Source organism: Capsicum annuum, chromosome 1, assembly GCF_002878395.1.
Source record: "Capsicum annuum cultivar UCD-10X-F1 chromosome 1, UCD10Xv1.1, whole genome shotgun sequence".
Classification (NCBI taxonomy): domain Eukaryota; kingdom Viridiplantae; phylum Streptophyta; class Magnoliopsida; order Solanales; family Solanaceae; genus Capsicum; species Capsicum annuum.
In genome coordinates, this window is record NC_061111.1 from 248,809,778 (window position 1) to 248,818,084 (window position 8,307).

The window sequence follows — 8,307 nt, forward strand, 5'->3', positions numbered from 1 at the left end:
TAAGGTATGTGGAACTATCCTAAACTTCATGGGCATAAAAATGTATTGTTCCCCTGACACTGGTAACCCCTCACTGGTGGGAGATTCATCACTGGTGTTGCTGGGCCTACCAGCTACTAGATAATAAAATACAAGTGTTTTTGACAATTCATCTTTTATGATCTTTGCAGGATCTTTCTCTTTCATCGAAGAATTATACTTATAAAACATTATTATGGGAATTTGGACATGCATACTTCCTTGATCATCTATATCTGAAAGATGTAGAATTTCCTTAGGTGTTTTATTTTGTGGAAGTATTAATTCTGGCTTATGTATTATTCTCCATGAAATGGTTGAAGGGCTGGGAATATTTGTCATGGTATAAATATATAGCAATTTGAGCTAGTGTTGGTTTTGAGAATGGTATGAAGACAAAGGATTCAAGGGTTTATTGGGTATACTAGATACTGTACTCCGTTCTAGTACGGGCCCAACATATGTTATTTATGTTATCTCAATTTATATAGCATAAATAGTATTTGGAGTGTCAATCAAATTTTTATTAATATAAATTTTTAAATAATTTAAGTTGCTAATCATTGTGATTTATAGTATCTTTTATGTAATTTAGTAATTTATGTTACTCGCTTTGTCCCAATTTTAGAATTTAGCGAGTCAGTCAAATTGTTTTTACTAATATATTTTTTTAAATATTTTAAGTTGTTAACATTTGTGATTTTAGTATCTTTTAATGTAATTTCAAATAATTTATGTTACTTGTTTTATCTCAACTTATGTGACACAATTAGAATTTCAAAAGTCAATCATATTTTTTACTATATGTTTTTAAAATATTATAAGATGTTAATAGTTATGACTTATAATTATTTTTTTGCATAATTTTTAAATATATAATATTTTACCAAAATAAAGTAAATAAATTAAGATAAACAAAGTACTAAATTTTTAAAACATGTTAAATTCGAAAACATCATTTGGATCAACAAATTACTAAATTAAAACAATAAAACATGCAAATTATAAAATTTCAGAACTATCCCAAATTTACGTGACACAAATATAATTTAGATAATCAATCAGATTCTTAATATATTTTTAAATATTTTAAATTGTTAGCTATTGTAATTTATAATATTTTTTACGTAATTTTCAAATAATATATGTTACTCTTCTTATCCAAATTTTTGTGGCATTGATATTCAATTATATTCTTAAAATAATTTAAGTTTCTAATTATTATGATTTATAATACTTTTTCTTCTATTTCAATTTAAGTAGCACTGAAATAAATTCGAGAGTCAACCAAATTTCATGATTCAAGCAGCGAAGTGGATATGTCCTAAATGACTTATAATACCTAATTAGATATAGCAAAATTACTATGAAAAAATATTTGTGAAAAAAAATTAAATGAGTCTCATATAAGATGTCATGTTAATTTAAAACATCAAGAATTAATTTATCATTTTATGTCAATTTTATTCTTATTAAATATTATTAAATTTTTAATACCTAAATAACTTATAATAATTAATTAGGGATGATATATTAAATTACGGTTGAACCAGTTGAAGTAGACACGTCATAAATGTCTATTTTATAAATGTCTATTTTATCTTTTTTTTAATTAAATATTATTAATTTTTTTATATGTAAATGTCTTACAATAATTAATTAGGGGTAATATAGTAAAATCATGGAGCAAACATACTTGTGAATTTTTTTAAATAAGTCTCATATAAGATATCCTATTAATTTAAAACATCAAGAATTGATTTATCATTTATATCTATTTTATTATTTATTAAATATTATTAATTTTTTAATACCTAGATTACTTATAATAATTAATTTGAGGTAATATAATAAAATTACGATTGAGACAGCTGAAATAGATATGTCATAAAAGTCTATTTTACCTTTGTTTAATTAAGTATTATTAATTTTCTTATATATAAATGACTTAAAATAATTAATTAGGGATAATATAATAAAATTATAGAGTAGCTGCACCAGGTGAAGAAGCAAGTATGTTGACGAAGAGCTGATAGCAGGCATGTTGACGAAGAGCTGATTGCTTCTTCACTCTTATTAATAGTAGTAATATAGTAATACATGCAATATACTGATATGTAACTTTAGTCAAGAGTAACCATTAGAGTTGACATGGTGGTTCAGCGCCATGTCCCTTAAGCAAGAGGTTGGAGGTTCGATCCCCGCTTCTGATGAATGGAGCAAACTCTGTGGTCAGTTCCCTACCTCGTGGTGCACTGATAGAGAAATGGAGCATTAGTCTCACGACTGTCGGCCGTGAGGATAACTTTGAAAAACAAAAAAAAATAAAAACTTTAGTCAAGAGTAGTGATATATACAAAAGTCAAAACCTACAACTCTAGCTATATTACTTTCTCCGTTCATTTACTTGTTATATTTCGAGTTAGCTAACCTATTAAAAAAATAATTAATAACATGACTCTTTTATTATAGTATCCTAATTAAATGAGACTTATATTATATCTTAATTCAATTTAAAAAAAAAAATTAATGTTAAAAATAAAAAAAAATTAATGCTAAAAATAAAATACAAGTCATAAACAACATAATCAAGGTGCGGGAAGGGTCAAACTATGGAAATAGGCTCAGAAGCACATAATGACCCACACTTAACATTTTAAAATTGTCTCAAATTTGTGTTTCCTTTGTTAACCTCATATCCTTTAAATACATGACATGCCAGCTCACTGCACCAACCATCTTCCTTTACCGCTACCCAAAGTAACCTAAGTCTTCACCGTGGAAACAATGATGGGGTTAATGGCGGACGGACAAATTTGAACCACTTTATGATGTTATGGACTGTTATATAAAGAAACACAGCAATATTAAATCTTTTTTAGTAATACAGGGATACCCAACCATCCGGATAATCAATTGGGTTGAAATTTTAACAAATTAGATAATTGGGATTTTGAATACGTAAACATGGTAAAGTCCAACGACTGAAATGGATATGTTCAATAAGAGATAAGTTTAGAGGTGGGTATATTCAAAATGGATGGCTGAAACCAACGGGCAAATACACAATAGCAGGTGGATATATCTGGAGTAAAGGGGAATCGGAGACATGGCAGCATTGGAGATGGGTCTGGAATAGCCTGAACGTGCCTAAGTCATAATAGGCTATTAACATTGAAGAGAATGGGCTTTGGCCAGGAAGTAATATGCCTGTTATGTGGGGAATCATTTATTTTTTGAATGTCCATTTTCAAGAAGATACTTAAATGAGTTGCTGCAGTGGTTGGGGATAACTGGAATGGACACAACTATGCCAGGAATATGGAGAAGACTAAGTAGGAAGCTGATAGGGAAACTGTGCAGAAGATTTGGTCTTATGGTGCTAGCTGCGTTAGTGTATGAAATCTGGAAAACAAGAAATGATGCAATGTGGAATCAGAGTGTGATGAGACCAGCTGTAATATGTCAACAAATCAAAGAAGAGTATTTACTAAGATACAGAAGAGATAGCGAATGGATAGATAAACTGTATAGCTGAAGAGTTGCAATAGGAGATAGGCACTATGGTGTAGTTGAGTTGCGGTGAACTTTGTAATTCTTTGGCTTCATTTGTTTTTTTTTTTTTGTTTTTTTTTTTTTTTTTTTTTTAAGATTCAGACGTCTGAATCTGAATGCACATCTGGATGATTAAAATGTTGTCTCTAGATCTGAAAATTGAATTATTAAAACTGTTTATTTTTTCAACGACTGAATGTGTAAAAAAAAATTATTTGTATGCATAATAAAAAATTAATTATATATTAAAAATATATGTAATTTAATACAAACAAAATTATTAGTATCTGATTGAGAAAAAACATTTATATTTGTTAGTGGTAGTGGAGATGACTTATAATGGTTGTTGCGGTGACGATGATTGATGTTAGTGATTAATAATGTTGGTGGTGATAATTGCAATGGTTGATATTGTAGTGATTGTTATAATGGTGGCGATTGATGGTGGTGGTTGTTGTGATGTGACGTTGTTTGATGTTAGTAGTTTAAGGTGTTGATTGTGTTGGCTGAAACATGAATGCATGATGATTGACGATGGGTTGGTGTTAGTTGGAGATGTTATTTGTTGTGATAGTAAAGATGATTGTTAGTAGAGATAAATTGTAGTGATTGTACTAGTTGAAGTGGTGATAGATGTGGTGTTACTAGTGACAATGGTGGTGGCGGCCAAAGAATGTGTAGAGGTTGTAATGTATTAGTGGTAGTTAGTAGCGGTGCTAGTAGTGATAAATGAGTTGGTTGGATGTAGGGATTGGCTGATAGTGGTTGCTGATTATGGTGTTGTTGACGGCAGTGGTGCTAGGCTACGGTAGCATACTACGTGACATTCACCTCAACAAATTAAAATGTCGGGAAAACTGGAAAAAATTAATAATATCATAAACAAATGAGATAGCATGTTCGATAGTTTTTCTTTTATTCTAAACTTCAATTTCTAATTAAGCACAAATAATTATTTAATTTATAAATATCATAAATGATGGACAAGTACTTTCTAATTGGAAAATGATTATTTCAAGCTCCATAATTCTGACTTATTCACTCCCAAAATATGCAGAAAAAAACTTTTACATTTTTGAAATTATGTTGACTTCTTCCACTTTTTTTGAAGTCATCTTGTAGATAATCTCTTGAAATTTTTCCATGATCAGTGGAGGTAAACTTATAGACATCAAAATACCTTTTTCTCCTTTGTCATTTTTAATTGGAACACTCGAACTAATAAAAGATGTAGCTTTTGGAACCCCTCCAAAAATGGGGTTGTCCCATCCAAAATCAAATTCATCAAATCCAGCAGTTCTACTATCTACGACCATAAAATTTCAAGATTTTGACAATTGTGGCCGTCCTTTAATCACCATTAAATCCATTATTGATTGAATGTATTCTTCATTCACATGATTTTTAGCTTTCTTTACCAGTTCAACAGCATATGTTAGAGAATTTGAACATAACAATCCTGCTTTTGATACGGCAGCTGCAGTAACAAATGCATTTCCATAATATCCAGATGGCAATTCAAATTTTGATGATTTTCCATGTATGCTAATAGGGTACGTCAAATGAACAATTTCTTCGGGGTGTAGACTGAGAGAAATGGTACGATATTTCCATAAAAATGCTACTAATAACTCGAATTTTGTACTTCCACAATTTGGAGAAGCTTGATTTTTAACAGCTTCCATCTCTTTATTTCCAAATAAAAATGATTGTTGTATCAACTTGCCTTCCATAGATTCCCATGCAATTTTTGATTCAATGTGCTCATCAAACTCATGGTGAGTACATGTAATGCGTGGTGATGATCTAGCACTTAGAATATGTCTTTTGCCAAACAGGTAATATAGAAGGTGCAGAGCTCCTTGAATTAATTCACTTAATGCGTGTAGAAACATTTTGAGTCCGTAGGCATCCATCATAGTATGATTATGTCTGAATCCAACGGCAAATCCACCACAACTAAATCGGGTCACCTATGCAATGAAATATATTAGTTTAACAATTTAACTTCTCTATTCAGTGGCGAAACTATCCGTTCATCCACCGGCGAAAAATTGTGCTATATATGCATGGTTAAAATTATTTTTTATGTATATATATTAGATGTTAAACCCCCTTCGGTTAGTTCGTATGTTCACTTACGAACCCCCTTAGTGAATATCCCGGCTCTGCCACTGTCTCTATTTTAAAGACTGAATGGGTAAAGGAACTTAGAATATACATTATCAAGTTATCAAGTAAATATTACCGTTAATCATTTATAAAAAACAGAATTAGTAACATGAAAAATAAAGAAGATTAAAGTTCATTTTAACATATTTTTAATTTAAGACCACAATCACAAGATTCAAAATTCTTCTTTATTTTCTTAAACTTCGTATCAAGTCAAAACATGTCAATCATTCTGAAACCGAAGCGGGAGGGTGTTAATATTTTTTAAGAAGAAAACATAAAAAAGATAAATTGAATATTGTTTACCTGAATTATCAAAAGAGGGCTGCCAATTATGCCATCAGAATCAGAAACATTGTATAGTAGTAAATCCAAGTATGGACAATTTGGTAGTTTAATGGAGTCACTTATTTTCTCAAGCTCTACATTAGCATCAACTTCAACAAACAAGATTCCTTCACTATTACAATTCACCATAAGTTTCCTATTAGATCCTTCAACGAGTCTACCAGCTAATGGATAATAAAACACAAGTGTTTTAGACAATCCATCTCTTATAATCTTTGCAGGATCTTTCCCTTCCATTGAAGAATTATATTTGTATAACATTAACACTGGCATATAATAACGAAGACAACCTTGATCATCTATATCTGAAAGATGAAGTATTTCCTTAGGTGTATTATTTTGTGGAACTATTAATTCTGGCTTATGTATTCTCCATGAAATGGCTGAAGGGCTAGGAATATTTGCCATGTTATAAATATATATATAGCAATTTGAGCAAGTGTTGTTTTTTAGAATATATAGTATGAAAATCAAGGATTCAAAGGTTTATTGGGTATATATAAGCAATGTTCTGAATTCTGATCTTGAATTCTTGAAATGAAACTTTATAATTAAGAGTATATTTAAGACAAGCGCATATATGTTCTTAATTCTTTTATTTATCTTGGTGTCTATTAAATTATGGATTATAATCGTTTACACCCTTTAAATATATTAATTTAATATAAATATTTACTATCCTTATCCCAATAACTTTCACCTCAAATACTCCAATAAACAATTCTTTTTATGAATACATCATTACGGTAACTCAATTTATCATAATTACTTAAAATTTTAATCCTTCTAAATAATTATATTCCTTGATTTTATTTAGAAGGTTGGATACATTAATGAAGAAGTGAAACATTCGAGGGAGATGATTAGACATGATATGAAGCAGTTATAACATAGTGAGGACATGATTATATATAAGAAGTTTTGAGGATGCGTATTAAGGTAGAGGGTTAGTGAATAGGAATGCATCCCTGCTAGTACTGCTAATAGGAAGGACGGCTTTGTTTGTAGTTGTGCCTGTAGTTGTTGTGTGATGTGGTTGTCTTGTAATTTTTGTTTGTGGTGTTTTGATGATGTTTGTAATTTTCGAATAAGATTAAGATTTGTGTGTAGGATTATGTCGTGGATGTGTTGTTTCTCTTATTATTTATTGGTGTGTTATCTCATTTTATTTGTTGTTTTTATGTTTGGGGATCTATCAGAAACTACCTCTCTACTTCATCTCAGATATATAGTATTATGGACTGCGTACGCTTTATCTTCTCCAGGCTCCACTTTGTATGAGCATATTGAGTATGTTATTGTTGTCAGTGGCGGAGCCACAACCGACGAAGGGTGGTCAGATGAACACCCTTCGTCGGAAATTTTTTTTAAGTATATAGGTTAAATATAGATATTTATAGTTATATACATGTTGTTGCATGCACACCCTTGACAAGCCGGGTTCGAACCTTGGCAGATGTAGCAGTGCTTTATTTTCTTTGTTTTTTTTTAAATAGTTCTTTGAGACTAACATTTTCAAATGTTTAAAATTTTATTATAAAATGTTAAATTAATTAGTGAAATTATATTTCACTAATTATTATAAAATGTTAAATTAATTATTAGTGTTTTAAATTAACTTGACAACTTATTTGAGACTCACTTAAACTTAATATATTTAAGTAATTTAATAGGATGATCATTCATATTAATTAATTATAACTATATGTTTAAACTAAATAAATTTTATTATTTTAATTAACTTTCATATTCAAAACTATTTTTTTCATTTATATTATTTTAGTAAGAAAATTAAAAAAAAAATTATTTAATCTATATTAGAAACGTTGGTTTCGATATCTTGCTGACCAGCTGCTTCATGATTTCATTATATCATCCCTTCGTGATTTTATTATATCACCCCTAATTAATTATTATAAGTAATTTATGTATTATAAAAAATAATAATATTTAATTAAACATAGATAATTTATTTTAGTATATTTAAATTTTAAAATTATTTTTTTCTTAAATAGAAATACTAATATTTAAACTTAAATTTAAATTTTTTAAAGTACAAAATTAATAAATTTAATTTAATAAAATAAATTTCTAATGAATATTTTCTTAAGATTTGTGTTGGGTCAATATGTATTAAGTAAAAAAGAAACAAAGAAAAATATATGATAAAATTTTATTATTGTAAGAGATAAACATAATGCACTGTACAATAAT

The 8,307-nt window shown here is 29.0% G+C and overlaps 1 pseudogene; it reads right to left on the bottom strand.

Annotated features, from left to right (window-relative positions):
• Positions 1-4,585: 4,585 nt before the first annotated feature.
• Positions 4,586-6,501, bottom strand: LOC107862783 (annotated as a pseudogene).
• Positions 6,502-8,307: the final 1,806 nt, after the last annotated feature.